The sequence below is a fragment of the Trichomycterus rosablanca genome, chromosome 21 (genome assembly GCF_030014385.1).
Source record: "Trichomycterus rosablanca isolate fTriRos1 chromosome 21, fTriRos1.hap1, whole genome shotgun sequence".
Lineage (NCBI taxonomy): Eukaryota > Metazoa > Chordata > Actinopteri > Siluriformes > Trichomycteridae > Trichomycterus > Trichomycterus rosablanca.
Genome location: NC_086008.1, coordinates 17,955,232 through 17,974,003, shown reverse-complemented (window position 1 = coordinate 17,974,003; position 18,772 = coordinate 17,955,232).

The following is an 18,772-nucleotide window of genomic DNA, read 5'->3' as shown; positions in this document are numbered from 1 at the left end:
AATGAGCAGTAATGCTGTTACTGACTTTATTGCAATGCAAAATAGAAGCATTTTATAATATTTCTGGATGAGCCAGAATCAGGTATGCTAGCTGCACCAGTTTGACTTGAAACCCTGGCTTACTTGAAGCTTGGACTGGACACTGCATAAGAAACTACAGTGACAAAGTCTTTGCAAATAATGACATGATTGTTAGGCAGGATGTAGTGCAAAAAAAAAAACAACGTTTACTTGACATTCATGAGTGTGCAGCTTAAGTGGAAAGTAATTCTCCCAACAGAGGTGTTTAAAATCCCATTGAACCTAAAAATGTGATTTTTTTTTTTTTACATGTTCTGAGTAAACACAATGCCAACACAACTCCCAGCATTCAAAATTTTGGAGGTTATATTATTAAATATTTATTTGGTGCTGAATAGAAATGTACACCGACGAGGCATAACATTATGACATTATGAGGGTAAAGTATTTTTCTATAATAGTATGTATAGTGTCATAAGGTTTGGGACGGAGTCAAAACAGGGATTGTTAATGTTTGTATGAAGCAGTTCACAAAATCTGAATAAGCGAGTCTGCCAAACACTATATTTTTGAACATCTTGAAATGTGTTTTTGGGTTAGTTTGTTTATTAGGATTTTAACATCATGTCTACACACTTTGGTTACATTCATGACAGGAACGGTACGTTACTCATTACACAAGGTTCATCAGTTCATTCATCAAGGGTATATCAAACAGTCATGGGCGATTTAGTATCTCCAATTCACCTCACTTGCACGTCTTTGGACACAGAACGGACCCACCTGGGGATCGAACCCAGGACCTTCTTGCTGTGAGGTGACGGTGCTACCCACTTAGCCACCGTGCCGCCCTCTTGAAATACGTTATTAGGAATAATAGAAAAACCATGGATTCATTTGTAAATTGCATATTCATAAATATATGTAGATCCTCATATTTGTTATGAGTGTATAGTCTTACAAACCCCATTTCCAGAACAGTTGGGACACTAAAAATGCAATAAAAATTTATATCTGTCAATTGCCGATTTATCTTGAACCTTTAATTAACAGACAAAATTACATATATTTTTTGTTAAATATAAAAATTGATTGTGATACCTCCCTCACTCACTTTCTTAACCGCTTATCCAATTGGGGTTGTGGGTGGGTGCTGTTTTTAATTATTTGGAAATATACTAATTTTTGCCGATTTCTGCTGTATATAATACCTGAGCTGCTCAATAGTCTGTGGTTGCTGTTGTCTAATTCTCCCCTCTTTAAAATGCACAATCAGTTTTCAATAGGAGACCATCATGATATTTAATCATGATCTAGATCTGGACTGCAGGCAGGCCAGTCTAGCAGACACACCATGTGTCTGTGTAACCATGGTGTCGTAACTTGTGAAGAACGAGGTCTGGCATTGCCCTGCTAAAACACACATGGAGTTTCTGGCATCTTGGTGGCAGAATATGTCTCTCCAAAATGCCAATGTAAGACTCTGCATCAGTGGTACCTTCCCATATATGCATATTAGTCATATGTAATAACACAATTCTATTAGGTTTGTCACTTGTCAATAAAAAACAATAACAATTAGTTCAATAAAAAGTACAAGCGATTTTACAAATTACAGTTTTACTGTTTATTGCATTTTTAAAAAGTTCCCTAATTTTTTTGTAAATGGGGTTTGTGCATACTGTGTCCAGGATATGCATGGTTTAAAGCAGTGGTCCCCAACCACCATCCGTGGGTCATTTATTACCGGGCGCACAGAAAGATTAAATAATTAGAGATCGCTACAAGAGCAATTAAATTTCCAACACTCTTCGGGTGTTATTGTCCCCAATCACCACTAGATGGGAGCAGCGTCTCATTGTAGCAAAAAAAGCTCAGGATTCACACTGATCTTATAGAGTTCTATAGTTATTCTATTTTAAATCCCCCGCCGGTCCGTGAAGTTATATCTTATATGAACAAAAAGTGCAAAAAAGGTTGAGGACTGCTGGTTTAAAGGCTCCTGCCCTTCCTATTCAAAACACACCATGGTCTCAGTCCATCGTATCTTTTATTCAATCGTACATACCAGTCGTCACAGCAGGTGTAATCGAGGACATGACGTCCTCACACTCAGGATTGAACCCTTGTGGATTTGTTTACTATAGCACAGTTCAGATGGTTCACATGGTTTAAAATGATTTGTTCTTTTTGCCCTTTGTGCTCTTTTTTTTTTTAAAACTTGAACATACTGGCATCTCCTCAACTACACATCACTTGCTGTTTTATCATTGGTGCTTATTTAAAAAAAATCAGTAGTAACAGTTTATTGGTGCTAAATCAGGTAACCTTTTAACTGCCTTGGACTGGTATTTAGCTGCCTTGACATGTGTTAGTCACGTCTACCTCAGACTGTATCTGAACATCTTGAAATGCTACTTTTCTCTACAATCTAGTCGACAGAATTTGTTCACATCTAGAACAAGTTGTTTTTTTCAGTGTGGTTAAATGAAGTTTATGCTTTTTGTTCCGAATCTCTGGTCTTTTTATAGCTATAAGTTCCATGAACGACACAAACAATAAACAGTACTTATTAAAGCATACGTCATACAACATCATACCTCTGTATAACAAAGTTCATTAAGTTTTTTAATATAGACTAATCTACTGTACATTTATTTGAGATTTACTACTTCATTTGGTATATTTACATTGTTCTAACTTATATCTGGATAAGAGCGTCTGCTAAATGCAGAAAATGTAAATGTAAATGTAAATAGCAACGTTATAAATAAACTTTATGGATTAACTTTATTGATTTTGTGCCATACTCCTTATGTTGCATACATTTATATTGAAAAAGTAACTGCATAACTGATTGCACCAGTTATATCAGCAATAACTGCAAATTGAATATATTTTTATATTCTAAAATTCATTTGAATTATTTGTTTCTGAGTCCTTGGAAAATTTTTGCAGGTCAGACCTGGTTCGATTTGTAGCCGAAGGTCTCTTACTGTGGTTCTGTGGACCCTGAAGCATAAGACATGGTTCTGAAAACCTTAGCTCCTTTAGAATCTTCTTGTTTGAATCTAAAATTATTCAGTAAGACAAATTTGAAAAAAAATGTGTACAAAAGCACAAATGTGCAGGACACTGCCACTGGCTATGTATTAATTTCCCCATAATATTATGTACAGTGTCTTAAGCTTTGGGACACAAAACAGGGATCGTTAATGTTTGTATAAAGCAGTTCTCTAAATCTGAATAAGCGAGTCTGCCAAAGACTATACTTTTGGACATCTTTAAATATGTTATTAGGAATGATAGGAAAACATGGATTCATTTACAAATTTCATATTCATAAATATATGTAGATCCTGTTATTTTATTGTATTTTATTATTACTGAGTCATTGGGAAACCTGGTTAGATTTGTAGTTGAGGTCTCTTACTGTGGTTCTGTGGACCCTAAAGCATAAGACATGGTTCTGAAACCATTAGCTCTTTTAGAATCTTCTTGTCGAATCTTAAAATCTTCAGTAAGTCAAATAAAAAAACCCCAGCAAAAACAGCAACTATCAACACGATGAAATAAAAATCAAACATGAGTCATTAGAGCTGTGCTGCATCAATGTTTCCCGACATATCTCACTGATTTAGATATGACATAGATGTCATATAATGTCAATGATTAAGGTGAAATCTCCAGTAAATCAGTAAATATGCATACAACCTAAGGAAGTCAAGCAAAGTGACTTCAAACTTTCTGTAAGTCAAACTTACTGTAGCCAATTTCTTTGTTATTTGGGTGGTTGTGGTTGACCATGTTTAGTACTATGTTAAGTATAACTTATAATTTGAGTTATTTGTTAATGCAAAATTAACATTTTATTTTAAAACTGAACAATTAAACAATATAAATGGTTCTGCTTGAGTCATAAACTCTTTTTGTGGTAAGCTTAATTTAACATGCTACTGCTTTTATTTACCTCTAGGTGGCGGCAACGGTCTTTTATACAAAAGACAATAACAATTAAAAAGAAAATTAAATTATTTATTATATTGGACATGCATTATCATTGTAATCTTCATTATCATTTTTATAATCTAAAAAAATAATAGCGATAATAATATAATTTTTTCTTTTATTATTTTAATGTTTTTTTTATTTAATCAATAAATAAAAATGTCTTAATACCCAGTATGGTTTTAATATGGTAACAGTGGCGTAACTAGGAGCTCATGGGCCCCAGTGCAAAAAAATTTTGGGCCCCCTCAACAAAATATATATATATATATATAGACACGTGTATTCTGATATTTCATTGTCTTTTGTTATTTTAATATTTTACTTAACAAAAATATTGATATATAATAATAATGACCTGGCGAGTGCAGCCAATGGGGGGGGGGGCAGTGCGGTGGGGGGTTGAGTTCATGTCGTGGAGGGCCCCCTCCCACCATGGGCCCCAGTGCACCTGCCACCCCTGTAGTTACGCCCCTGTATGGTACACTTGTTTTTGTAAACTTAGTAAACTCAGGACTGTTATTCCATTTCATTTTCATGTTTTACCACCACTTTATCCTGGTCAGGGTCACGCTGGTTTTAATAAGATACTTGATATCAAAAGATTCAATAAAGCCGGGTGTACTAACACGTTAAAATTCAACATTCACTAAAATTAACTCATTTATTACTTCATGCATATTAAATGCTTGTTAGTCAGTTGGTACAGCAGCACCCAGAATCACTGGGCCCAAAGTGAGCACCACAGATAGGTGCCAGTTTATTTCAGGGCATCACCTACACTGATTGTCAAATGCAAACAACAGTTTGACACTTTAATACTAAAATACTAAATAAAACTAGAATTTTTGTGCTGTTCTGTACGTCTATAATTGACTGGGACCATAAAAATTATATAGAGTTATTATAAAACCTAGACCTTGATTTTAGGTCTATATGGTAGACCTACTAGGGCAATCCCTTCACCCAGACAGAACTTTGTGACTATTTATTCCTAGGTGCAGTGATAAATTCAGCATAATGATTAAGAGCGTATAATAGTGTATAGCTTTATTGCGGTCAGTACATTGTTCATTCCGCTCCTGACTTTAGATTTGATGTACACCAGAGACCTTCAGACTGTACCATGAGTCTTTTATACAGGAATGTTATGTGTGTAAGCTGCACCCTTCCCAAATCCTACACTCGGCACCTGGCCATGAAGAGGCAGAATGGTCCATTGAGCTGTTTTTCAGCTCTTGGGCAGGTTCACAAATTAAAGTATTACTGAGATGACTAAAGTGGAGCTCTAGGGCTTGCGAAAATGGACTGAATACACAAACATGTAAGCTTCCAAATATTTGCTTCATATCCTTATTAGTTTGTAGTAATGAAATGGAATACTGACCGGTTCCTTCATTTATTTTTAATAACAGCTTCATTCTAGTCATAGTTGCGATCAGTCTAGTGTCATCTGGAGACATTGGGCACAAGGTAGTACCATATCCTGGAAAGGCCTCCATTCATTTAAACACTTAATTTAGAATACAGTCCAGTTTTTCAGAAAAACAATATAATCTATGTAGAGAAATTACATTCACTCACTTGTATCCGAAGCAACATACACTATATGGCCAAAAGTATTTGGACACCTGACCATGATCCATTAAAATCATCCCATTAAAAAAAAAAACGGAGTGTCTATTTACACCCGGGTACACATAGCATTCCCCACACAGTACAGCTATTCGTACCCCAAAAAGAAAAAGAGCAAACAAACAACTGCGCTTGTCTAACAATGATATATAAAAACTATACATGGACATGCTAAAGGTCAAGGGATAGCAGTAAATTGATCATGAAGTGGCGTTACCTGGGGACGGCTTGGGAATGCCCATATCTGTATAAGTTGTGAGGCATTATCTTGTGAGTAAGGCTGACCACTGGCTAGTGTGCTCATGGCAAGGCGATGCGAATTAATGGAGTTTGAGTGAGGCAAGATTGTGGGTACCAGACGGGTGGGACATTTAACATTCCTTAATCTAGTGTCACATGTACTGGGAATATGTCATAGAGGGACCAGAGATCCTGCACCTACAAATGGCTACAAGTGGCTATCCAGATGGCACGGGTCAACACCCCTCCAGATATTTCCATCCACTTGTGGAACCAATGCCTGCTGCACTTAGCCAGGCTAAAGGGGTACCTAACATGATTCTAGTTCCTGAACCAAGACTTTTGGCATGTCAGTATATATTGCTATTTTACACCTGGGTGTAGATAATGTATAATGTAAATAATACAATCTGAAAATATTATACAATCTGAAAATAATATAAAAAATAGTGAACTTATCTGTAATCTTGTGATATTTACACCTGGGTGTAAATAGTATAAATTGCTGTTTACACCAGGGTGCAAACTGTACACTTTGCTGCTTACACCAGGGTGCAAATAGCATTATTAAAATCAGTATTAGAATCGACCTGTGTGATCGTTTCAGCTATAAAAACAGACAGGCTTCTCACAAGACTTAAAAGAATGTCTGTGGGAATTTGTGCCTATTCCGTCAAAGCATTTTCATGGCTGGGCACTGATACTGGTTGGTCAAAAAAGCCTCCACTGATGTTTAAGTTCATTTTAAAGCTGTTCGGTAAGGCTGAGGTCAGGACTCACTTCCCCATGTCTTTATGCTCAGGGGCAAGGTCATGCTGGAACAGGAATAGGCCTTCCCTAAACTGTTGTTGCAAAGTTGAAAGCATACAATTTCCTTGATATCACTGACTTATTATACCTCTTAGCAATTGTTTCAGCCAGCTGTAGCCTAGTGGTTAAGGTACTGGACCAGTGATCAGAGGGTCGCTGGTTCAAGCCCCACCACTGCCAGGTTGCTGCTGTTGGACCCTTGAGCAAGGCCCTTAACCCTCAACTGCTCAGACTGTATACTGTAACTGTAATGTAAGTCGCTTGGGATAAAGGCGTCTGCTAAATGCCGAAAATGTAAATGTAAATGAAACACATTAATTCAATGCCCTATGCTTTCTTGTATTGAAATAGGCTAAACACAGGGGGTAGTAAGTCCTGCTGTCCACTACAAAGGACATTGAATAAATATTGTATTTTGGACCAAAAACATAATTTTAGCAAAAAAACTGATGTTGCCATACAATGTGGAATATGAGATGGCAGCCACTTTGAAAAGAAAGTGAGCATTGTTTGCTTGCCACACCCCTACAAATGTGACATTCCTAAAAAGCCCAGGATGTACCCTATACAGCACAGTAGTGCTCGAGTTAGAGATCTCAGACTCATGTCCCCAGACATCCCAAGTCTCCCGGAAGTTCCGGGAGTCTCTCGCATGTACACAGCGGCTCCCTGATGCCCTCAAGTCAGATCAAATCTCCCGGAATCTAGAACGAGCGGCCAAGAGCGACACACACGTGCACGCGCATTAAATCCGTTATCTGATATACAATCTAGCGCACTGTGTAGGGAACATAAATCAATTGTCTAATATACTGTCTAGTGCACTATGTAGGGAACATAAATCCGTAATCTGATATACAATTTAGTGCACTATGTAGGGAGCATAATTAATTATGTAATACACTATCTAGTGCACTATGTAAGGAAAACAAATCATGTAATTACACTTTCTAGTGCACTATGTAGTGAACATGAATGCGTTATCTAATACACTATCTAGTGCACTATGTAGGAAACATAAATCCGTGATCTGATATACAATCTAGTGCACTGTGTAGGGAACCTAAATCTGTTAACTAATACGCTACCTAAAGCATTATGTAAGAAACATAAGTCTATTATCTAGTACACTATCTAGCGCACTAAGTAAGGAACATAAATTCTTTTCTAATATACGATCTAGTGCACTATGTAGGGAACATAAATCCGTGATCTGATATACAATCTAGTGCACTGTGTAGGGAACATAAACCAATTGTCTAATTCACTATATAGTGCACTACGTAGGTAACATAAATTCATATCTAAAATACTATCTACTGCACTATGTAGGAAACCTAAATCCGTTAACTAATACGCTACCTAAAGCATTATGTAAGAAACATAAGTCTACTATCTAGTGCACTAAGTAAGGAACATAAATTCTTTTCTAATATACGATCTAGTGCACTATGTAGGGAACATAAATCTCTTATCTTTCACACTATGTAGTACACGTGTTTGTGACGCGAACAGTTAGCTTAGTAGCTCAGTTAGCAGCTCCTAAATCCACACCCATATCCTTTGGTGTGTGCGAGAGGTTTTTTAGCTTTTTTTTTTGTTTGTTTTTTGTTCTTGGGGGGTCAGGGTCGGGGTCGAGGTCCGGGGGTACCTCCCTGAAATGAGTTTTTGCAACTTGGGATGTCTGTGTCCCCCACAGTGGACAAAAATGAATTGCTGGGGCTCAGGAGGATATAATTAATATATTTAATATTATTATCACAATAATTCTGAAACTCCATCATCGCTGCTGTGTCCGATCCACTCATACCAGCACAACACACACTAACACACCACCACCATGTCATTGTCACTGCAGTGCTGAGAATGATCCACCACCTAAATAATACCTGCTCTGTGGTGGTCCATGAAAGGGGGCTAACAAAGCATGTAGAGAAACAGATGGACTACAGTCAGTAATTGTAGAACTACTAAGTGCTTCTATATGGTAAGTGGAGCTGATAAAATGGACAGTGAGTGTAGAAACTAGAAGGTGGTATTACAACAATAAGTACAAGGTAATCCTCATTCCTTTCTCATTTCAGTTTCTTTGAGTAAATATGGATTGTACCGCAGATTTTACACTCTCCTGTAGTACCTTGGAACACGCTCTAGCAAAAGTTAAATGTTCTACTTCCGAAGGCTCCCTAACTCCTGGCAGGACTGCAAACAGAACCTTAAATTATGGTCAGCCGCTCGCGAAGTTAGTTTTTGCTCGGCAAACCAACTGCCAACTTTAATATCATAACGTCTACAAATTATACGGTTCTAATTATGAACTGTTTGATCGTGCACGGCCACATCTGGAAAGTCTGATGGTGACCTCAGATGAGGCCCCTTCTCTCTGAAACTGTCAAAGAAAAGTGGGCCGCGACTTAAGTCGTGACCCGATGGGGATTAAGCGAAACCACCGTAGTCCGGCTAAAAGTCACGGCGTCACACCCTGCGCCCGTGCCAGCGCCGCTTGACCGCCAGTGCTGTGGGTCTAACCCATGAAGAAACACAGAGAAGCCCAACGTTTGCCCACAGTCAGACCGCATCATAAGTCGAGCTTATTTCATTGCAGAACAATTACGCATCTAAACCATCCAAACTGAAACCCACATCTGCCATAAGTGTGGCTTTTTCTATTTTCTGTGGTTCGGAGTTAGAGGATAAAGAGTATTTATGGTTTTAAAAAGCCAGCTAACTCTTTAAACCAGGCTGGAGTTTAAACTGAATAAATGAGTCATGTCATACTTGACAGGCGTTCCTCAATAACAACCGGCAAACTAGTCCTATTTTCTAAATAGCCGGATCCTGTTACACTGATTTGAATGATTTGTTCTGTGAATGCTTCATATACTGTAGTGTACTTGTTTAATAGCCCTAATTGACTTTGTCGCAAAATTTTGCGAGTTTTCAGACCCTTGTAGCGACTAGAGACAAATCTAGCGACTTTTTCTGGTGTTATCGGAGACTTTTGGAGACTCGAACGTGAACACACACATCGTTCTGCAGTTGATTGATCCTGCCGTGAGCCCCTCCGCCGTCCCAAAGCACTCACGGGCGGTCAGTATCACAGTCAGTGTTGCCAGATTGGCCGGTTTTCCACCTAAATGGGCGGATTTTGTTGGAAATTGGCGGGGAAAAACACACTCTGGCAGGTGGACAAAATTTGCGCTGGTTTGTCATCATTTTGGCGGCTTAAAATGTAAATAAAAAAACTATTGCTTTCTAAAGCAGGTGGAATATAAATAGGTCTACCTTCTCCCACCACATCCAACCCGCTGTCAAAAGTTTGATTGACAGGTTATTCTTTCCAGTCCAAGACGCCGTTGCCACGCCCATCAATACACTGATTCATGTTAGATAAGTGATTTGAGTTGGATATGAAGGTAAGCAAGTCTCGTATATATAACCTCTCACATGTACGACAGGTTAAACTTTCATTGCTTGCAAGTTTATTTTTATTTACTTGCAAAGGTTTGTGTGTCCTATCATAAATAATGCATTTTAAACACTTGGCAGGCTACTTCAAAGACATGCAAGCAAAAATAATTTGTCCTTAATAATGTATAATTACTGATCTGTACATTTTAAGATATTAATTTGTACATCGTGATGGTTTAACTGGTTTACTATTTGTGAAATGCTAAACATTATCTGCTTTTTCTGTGTTTTGGGCGTTTTTCATGCATTTTGGCTGAAAATTACTGTCGCAATCTGGCAACCCTGCCCAGAGTAGCTCAGTGTTATCTTAAAAACAAAAACAAACCACGAATCATTTGTAGTTCTAAACATATTTAGGGTGTTTTTTACCCACTTTTTGTCTCTCCCACGATGTTATTCCTCTCTTCTACAGCGTCAATTACACGCAAATGGACCTTATGCAAATTAGGCGATGACGTCATTTAGCGACTTCTAGCGACTTTTAGAACAGCCAATAGCTACTTTCCTTACTAAGGAGTTGGCAACACTGAGTCCGGGTCTTTCTAAAAGACATGACGCAAATAAATCATCTGTCAAAAAATCATCTTCAATCAGAAGGCTCGCCAGGATCTTGCCGGTGACCCCTGATCTCTTTGCAAAAAAATTCCCACTTAATGACCATCTGGTGGCCAATTTAGACATGGCCCATGGCAACACTAACAACTTCATAACGAGTGGCGAGAAAGAGACGTATGGTACTCATAGAGTTGCCCATGTTTGACGTTCTCTGATGGATAATGAGGTTGTAATGTGCGATTTACATAACAGTGAGAAGCAGGGAATACCCACAAAAAATACCAGAAATGAGAGAGCTTCTGAACTTGGATGAGAGAATCCAAGTACAACCCCAAATCAGAAAAAGTTGGGACAGTATGGCAAGGGATTACTTTGGCAAACCTTTATCAAGCACTACAATACCGGAGTTACATGCACAAATGCCACTTAAAACTTTACTGTGCAAAAAAGAATCCTTATGTTAACCATGTCCAGAAGCGGCGTCGACTTCTCTGGGCTCGGAGGCATCTAGGATGGACCATCACACAGTGGAAACATGTATTGTGGAAACAGATGAATCAGCATTCCAGGTCTTTCCGGACCAAAGACGAAAAGGACCATCCAGACTGTTATCAGCAAGTCCAAAAACAAGCGTGTGTCATGGTATGGGGTTGTGTCAGGCAGCCTGTGATGGCAGCATTAATGCAGAAAAGTACATTGAGATCTTAGAGCAACATGTGCTGCCTTCAAGACGTCATCTTTTCCAGGGACGTCCATGCATTTTTCAACAAGACGATGCAAAACCACATGCTGCACACATTACAAAGGCATGGCTGCGGGAGAAGAGGGTACGGGTACTGGACTGGCCTGCCTGCCTGCAGTCCTGACCTGTCCCCAATAGAGAATGTGTGGAGAATTCTGAAACAAAAAATGTGACGACGACCCCGTACTGTTGTACGTACATCTTAAGACGTGTTTGCAGGAAGAATGAGACAAAATAAAAGCTAAAACACTAAATCACTTGGTATCCTCGGTGGCCATAACTAATGACAGTTAACACTCAGTTTGCTGTCTGTCAACAACCTGCCTCATAGACCTCATACTGGGTCCACATGCAGATCCTCAGTAACTTAAGAAATGGTTAGCCATATGCTAAACGTACCTTATGACAAAATGTCACTCATTTAAAATGTTATCCAAATAAAATAGTCATTAATCTAAAATATTTTACAAAATTTTCTGTGTTTTATATATATATATATATATACAGTATATGTCATTTCCAAGACGAATTGACGCTGTATTGGCCGCAAAAGGAGGCCCTACACCATACTAATAAATTATTGTGGTCTAAAACCAGGTGTTTCAGTTTCATTGTCCAACCCCTGAGGGGTTGGACAAAATAACTGAAACACCTGTCATTTTAGTGTGGGAGGTTTCATGGCTAAATTGGACCAGTCTGGTGGCCAATCTTCATTAATTGCACATTGCACCAGTAAGAGCAGAGTGTGAAGGTTCAATTAGCAGGGTAAGAGCACAGTTTTGTTCAAAATATTGCAATGCACACAACATTATGGGTGACATACCAGAGTTCAAAAGAGGACAAATTGTTGGTGCACGTCTTGCTGGCGCATCTGTGACCAAGACAGCAAGTCTTTGTGATGTATCAAGAGCCACGGTATCCAGGGTAATGTCAGCATACCACCAAGAAGGACAAACCACATCCAACAGGATTAACTGTGGACGCAAGAGGAAGCTGTCTGAAAGGGATGTTCGGGTGCTAACCCGGATTGTATCCAAAAAACATAAAACCACGGCTGCCCAAATCACGGCAGAATTAAATGTGCACCTCAACTCTCCTGTTTCCACCAGAACTGTCCATCGGGAGCTCCACAGGGTCAATATACACGGCCGGGCTGCTATAGCCAAACCTTTGGTCACTCGTGCCAATGCCAAACGTCGGTTTCAATGGTGCAAATCTTGGGCTGTGGACAATGTGAAACATGTATTGTTCTCTGATGAGTCCACCTTTACTGTTTTCCCCACATCCGGGAGAGTTACGGTGTGGAGAAGCCCCAAAGAAGCGTACCACCCAGACTGTTGCATGTCCAGAGTGAAGCATGGGGGTGGATCAGTGATGGTTTGGGCTGCCATATCATGGCATTCCCTTGGCCCAATACTTGTGCTAGATGGGAGCGTCACTGCCAAGGACTACCGAACCATTCTGGAGGACCATGTGCATCCAATGGCGGTGCCGTGTATCAGGATGACAATGCACCAATACACACAGCAAGACTGGTGAAAGATTGGTTTGATGAACATGAAAGTGAAGTTGAACATCTCCCATGGCCTGCACAGTCACCAGATCTAAATATTATTGAGCCACTTTGGGGTGTTTTGGAGAAGCGAGTCAGGAAACGTTTTCCTCCACCAGCATCACGTAGTGACCTGGCCACTATCCTGCAAGAAGAATGGCTTAAAATCCCTCTGACCACTGTGCAGGACTTGTATATGTCATTTCCAAGACGAATTGACGCTGTATTGGCCGCAAAAGGAGGCCCTACACCATACTAATAAATTATTGTGGTCTAAAACCAGGTGTTTCAGTTATTTTGTCCAACCCCTGTATATATATATATATATATAAATATATATATATATACAGTATATACATACACACACACACATTCTTACATTTTAAGAATATGTAACCAGGAGAGGTTTAGAGACAAGAGGTCCAAACGGGGTGTTCTCTTCCCCTGTTGTGTTTATTTTTTTCTTCCAACACCTTTTTTTTTTACATTTCCCCCCCTTCCTCGGCCCATGGTTTACATTAGCTTCTGATCTAAAAGGCATGGAGGTTTAGGCCCCAACCTAGAAGCCTACAACTCACCAGGACCGAAGAGGCTGATGAAGTCCAAGCTGACAGCTGCATAAATCATCACCGGTGGTGCTAATACGTAGCAGTATTAAAGTCCAACAATCCCCCCGCAAACTGAACCGGACCACCCAGACAGCTCTTTACAGGAATAGGAGCATCCAGTCATGTCTAATGTGGCTGAAACTGTACATCCACGTGAGGCGTTCTAACCCCCCCATTCTCCTTCCCTATGTCGTTTATGGTAGCCACTCAGCTAGGGGGCTCTCTTAGCAACACAGGAAGGACCTGCCTGGCATCTGCACTACAGTTATCCATATTTAACACCACTATAAAAGACCCTGCTTCGCTTTTTACATCTATTGAGTGGGTAAAATCATCAATCTTTTTTATCCAATGGAGTAAAAACCCTTTACATTTTAATTCGATTAGCTAGGTAGGAGTCGTCGCCCACCTTAGTAGAATAAGCCATGAAAATAGTGCTCGTGTCTTTTAGCATAAATGGTAGATGGTAATGCGAATCTGGTCATTTGGAGGGTCATCTCACTAGTGGTGTAAGAAATTTAAAGAATTGCATAGAATTAATAGAACAGTAAAATGTAAATAAGTGTAAATTATGTAGAAAATGCCAGCAAATAGCAAACACGATGACTGGTGGCTAGTTAGCCTAGCAGGTTTTCATTATTAACTTCTAATTGTTTTGAACCAATGTATAATTATATGTATGTAATAACATACAGCTAACTAGCCAGTTTCCAGAGACAAAGTGTGATTTTAGTGTGTCTAATTTACATAATTATATATATTAATTATATAGTAATTGTATATAATAATTGTTATTTATGTAATAGTAGACAATCTTAGTCATGATACCACTCACCACACCAACATTACCACCACAAGCCTGAACTATGCAGGTTTAGTCTGTGGATTTGTGCTGTTTTATGTAATATTACAACCCCAAATCAGAAAAAAGTTGGGACAGCAGGGAAAACGCAAATAAAGCATTCATTCCTGCATTTCAGGCCTGCAACACATTCCAAAAAAAGTTGGGACAGTAAAGCATTTACCACTTTGTAATGTTGGCATTCCTTTTCTCCACACTTAAAATATGTTTTGGCACCGAGTAGGCCGAGCGATTTAATGTTTCAGGTTTTTCCTGCAAACACATCTTAAGATGTGCAACATCTGGGGACAGGTCAGGACTGCAGGCGGGCCAGTCCAGTACCCGTACCCTCTTCTTCCGCAGCCGTGCCTTTGTAATGTGTGCAGCATGTGGGTTTGCATCGTCTTGTTGAAAAAGGCATGGACGTCCCTCAATGTACTTTTCTGCATTAATGCTGCCATCACAGAAGTGTAAACGATCTTTGCCAAGGGCACCGACACACCCCATACCATGACAGACCCTGGCTTTTAGACTTGTTCCTGATGACAGTCTGGATGGTCCTTGGCGTCCATTTTTTCCCCCAAAAAAAGACCTGGAATGCTGATTCATCTGACCACAATACGCGTTTCCACTGTGTGACGGTCCATCCTAGATGCCTCCGAGCCCAGAGAAGTCGACGCCGCTTCTGGACACGGTTAACATAAGGTTTTTTTTTTTTGCACAGTCGTCTTGCACAGTTTGTTCTGGAATGTTAAAGAAGAAAAAAATTCCACTTCTTTAAATAAAGAAAAATGTGAAGTGAAGATGGTTCCATAATATTTAATGAGGTTTAAATGAGATGATTTGTGAGGCCATTTAATTTAAAGCTTCAGTTTATTCTGGTCTTCATGGGACCACCAGTAAATCATGTTGACATGAGACGTGTGTTTGTCGACATTATCATCCTAAAAAATGGAAACATGGTGGGTAGCACTGTCACCTCACAGCAAGAAGGTCCTGGGTTTGATTCCCATTTGGAGCAGTCTGGGTCCTTTTCTCTAGGAGTTCTAGGAGGACTGGCAACCTGAGTTGTTTCCTGCCTACTGATACTAGAAGGAGAATGTGGATCCCCGCTGAGTCTGGTTTTTATCAAGGTTTCTTCCTGTATTTCTATTTCTCAGATGTATCCCCCCCAATTTTCTCCCGTAATCTAGTCGTATCCAATTACCCAGGTTGCTTTACGCCTCACCTCTACCGATACAACCCTCCACTGCTGACTGACGAGCTTCGCAACTGACCCACGCCCCCTCTGACACGTGCATCTTTTCACCAGCACGAGGCGAGTTCATATGCGGATCAGCCTTGTGCACGGAGAGCCACACCCTGATCAGTATCATTCTCCATTTCTGCAGCAGAGGTCGTAACTGCACCAGTTATGAGGAACCCTGGTCCGGCTTTCCCATCCCTGAACAACAGCCAATCAGTGTTTTAGTGTAGTTTTTCTTTGCCACTGTCACCGTTGGCTTGCTCAGCTGTGGTTTTTGGTCTGTCGGTCCTGGGTGCTGAAAAGTTGCTTTTAAAACAATGTCTATTGTAAAATTCACTACACTAGGGTTGACTGTAGTTGATTACTAGTATGATGTTACGGCTCACTCCTAATTTTGTGTGATTTCCATAATTAGTACACTTGACATCATCAAAAAGGTGTGTAGTGTAGTGTAGTGTAGTGTAGTGTAGTAGTGTTTAAAAGATTAATTATATATTTTAAGGTTAAGTGAAGGGTAAAAAAATGAACTTTACTGGTTTAATGGCCAATTAGAGATCTTAAACATCTGACTACGCCAATCACACACACACATCCACACACACACTACCACAAACCTCAACCACACACCAATATTTGCCTTGCAGGCAACTCGCTCCATGTTTCCCTTTTTACAGGATGCAACATCATTGCAGAACGACGTGCATTTCGACTTTTTATAGCATGTGGGATCTGGATGCAGCACAAATTAACAAAACCTGAAATTACCATACGTAAATGAAACATCGCGCACTACAGCTGGAACAAACACACTCCTCGTAGACTTGGCAAACGGCAAGACGGAACAGCACGTTACACCCCGCGAAAGACTCTTTGGGCTTTTAATTCCACATCCAGGACGATGCTCATTAGGTCGTTTTCGGCTGGCTGGAATGCAAACGCATGTCAAAACCTGTTGTGTCTCGGGGGTACGCTGCATTCAGACGAGACGCCGCTTGCGTGCGGAGTTTCCGCGAGACAGCCGGCTACTTCAGCCTCAATTACGGTGACGTGTTTTCACCCCTGGACTTCATCAATGCATCTCTTGTGCGCACGTTTTAGGGAAGAAAAAAACAACACTACCAAAATTGAGGTAATGACCGGACCTCTGTGTCATTGCTGTGGCAACCTGGATCTCATGAAACACTAAAAGTATAGTCTACTCAAGCTGCAAGGCCTGTAAAGCTCCTGAGGTCATTGCTTATTAATGTCTGTTTGTGATGAAATCATTGTCGTTTCTTAATATAGACGAGTGATTACGACAGGCGTTCCACTTGCATCCAGGGCAGAGATCATCACCGCTTGAACTGGAAACTTACAGTTCTAAACAACATTAACACACCTACTAAAACGTCTGGGAACTTGTTTTAAAGGCTAGATGTTGATATACAATGATCAGCCATAACATTAAAACCACCTCCTTGTTTCTACACACACTGTCCATTTTATCAGCTCCACTTACCATATAGAAGCACTTTGTAGTTCTACAACTACAGACTGTAGTCCATCTGTTTCTCTGCATGCTTTGTTAGCCCCCTTTCATGCTGTTCTTCAATGGTCAGGACTCTCCCAGGACCACCACAGAGTTGGTATTATTTGGGAGGTGGGTCATTCTCAGCACATTCTCAGTGTTGTGCTGGTATGAGTGGATCAGACACAGCAATGCTAATTGAGTTTTTAAACACCTCACTGTCACTGCTGGACTGAGTATAGTCCACCAACCTAATAGGACAGTTGCCACTGTTGGGTCCTTGAGCAAGGCCCTTGACCCTCAATTGCTCATTGTGTTCCGCTCATTGTGTAAGTCGCTTTGGATAAAAGCGTCTGCTAAATGCTGAAAATGTAAATAGGACAGTTGAGCTCAGCTGTTAAGGTACTGGACTAGTAATCGGAAGGTTGCTGGTTCAAGCCCCACATCTGCCAGGTTGCCACTGTTGGGCCCTTGAGCCAGACCCTTAACACTCAAATGCTTGCAATGTATACAGTCTCGATTGTAAGTCGTGTTGGATAAAAACATCTGCTGAATGCCAAAAATAAAGGAATCTAATAGGACAGTTGAGCTCAGCGGTTAAGGTACTGGACTAGTAATCGGAAGGTTGCTGGTTCAAGCCCCACATCTGCCAGGTTGCCACTGTTGGGCCCTTGAGCCAGACCCTTAACACTCAAATGCTTGCAATGTATACAGTCTCGATTGTAAGTCGTGTTGGATAAAAACATCTGCTGAATGCCAAAAATGTAAATTTAAATAAAAGAATCTTATAGGACAGTTGAGCTCAGCTGTTAAGGTACCGGACTAGTAATCGGAAGGTTGCTGGTTCAAGTCCCACATCTGCCAGGTTGCTGCTGTTGGGCCCTTGAGCCAGACCCTTAACACTCAAATGCTTGCAATGTACACAGTCTCAATTGTAAGTCGCTTTGGATAAAAACATCTGCTGAATGCCAAAATTGTAAATGCAAAATGTAAACAGTCCTTGTTGTTTTTAGGGGCGATCTGATGCCCCACAGTAAGTGCTGGAAGTAAGGAACTGCCACTTCAGCACTTCAGCAATTTAGTTCATTGAGTTTGTGTGGCCTGTTGGTTCCCGGGTAGAAACTTTTCCACTCTACAATAAACACACAGTTACTTGCAGAGCCGAATTTTGGCAAACGGCTTTTCGGAAAGGTGGAACTCATCCTAAACCTGCACCTGTCTGGCTGAAATACAGAAGCTAAATTCATTATTCAGAACTTATGCTCGTATAATGTATGAGCAGTTTTAAGAACGACGGTGTGTTCGCTGCAAGCCGAAGCCCGGCAGAATTCACGCAGGGGTTTCTGTGGTGTTTTGCTAGTGTGGTTGTAGTGCAGGCTTTGACATGAAGTAAAAACACGACTGGTCAGAAAGAGCAAAAAAAAAAAAAAAACACCTCAAGTGTAAGCTTGACCAGAAGAACCACAGCTAAAATCCTAGGTGAAATACTAGTTCTTAAATGTTTGAGCTCTTGACTTTTTTTTTTTTTTGGAGCGA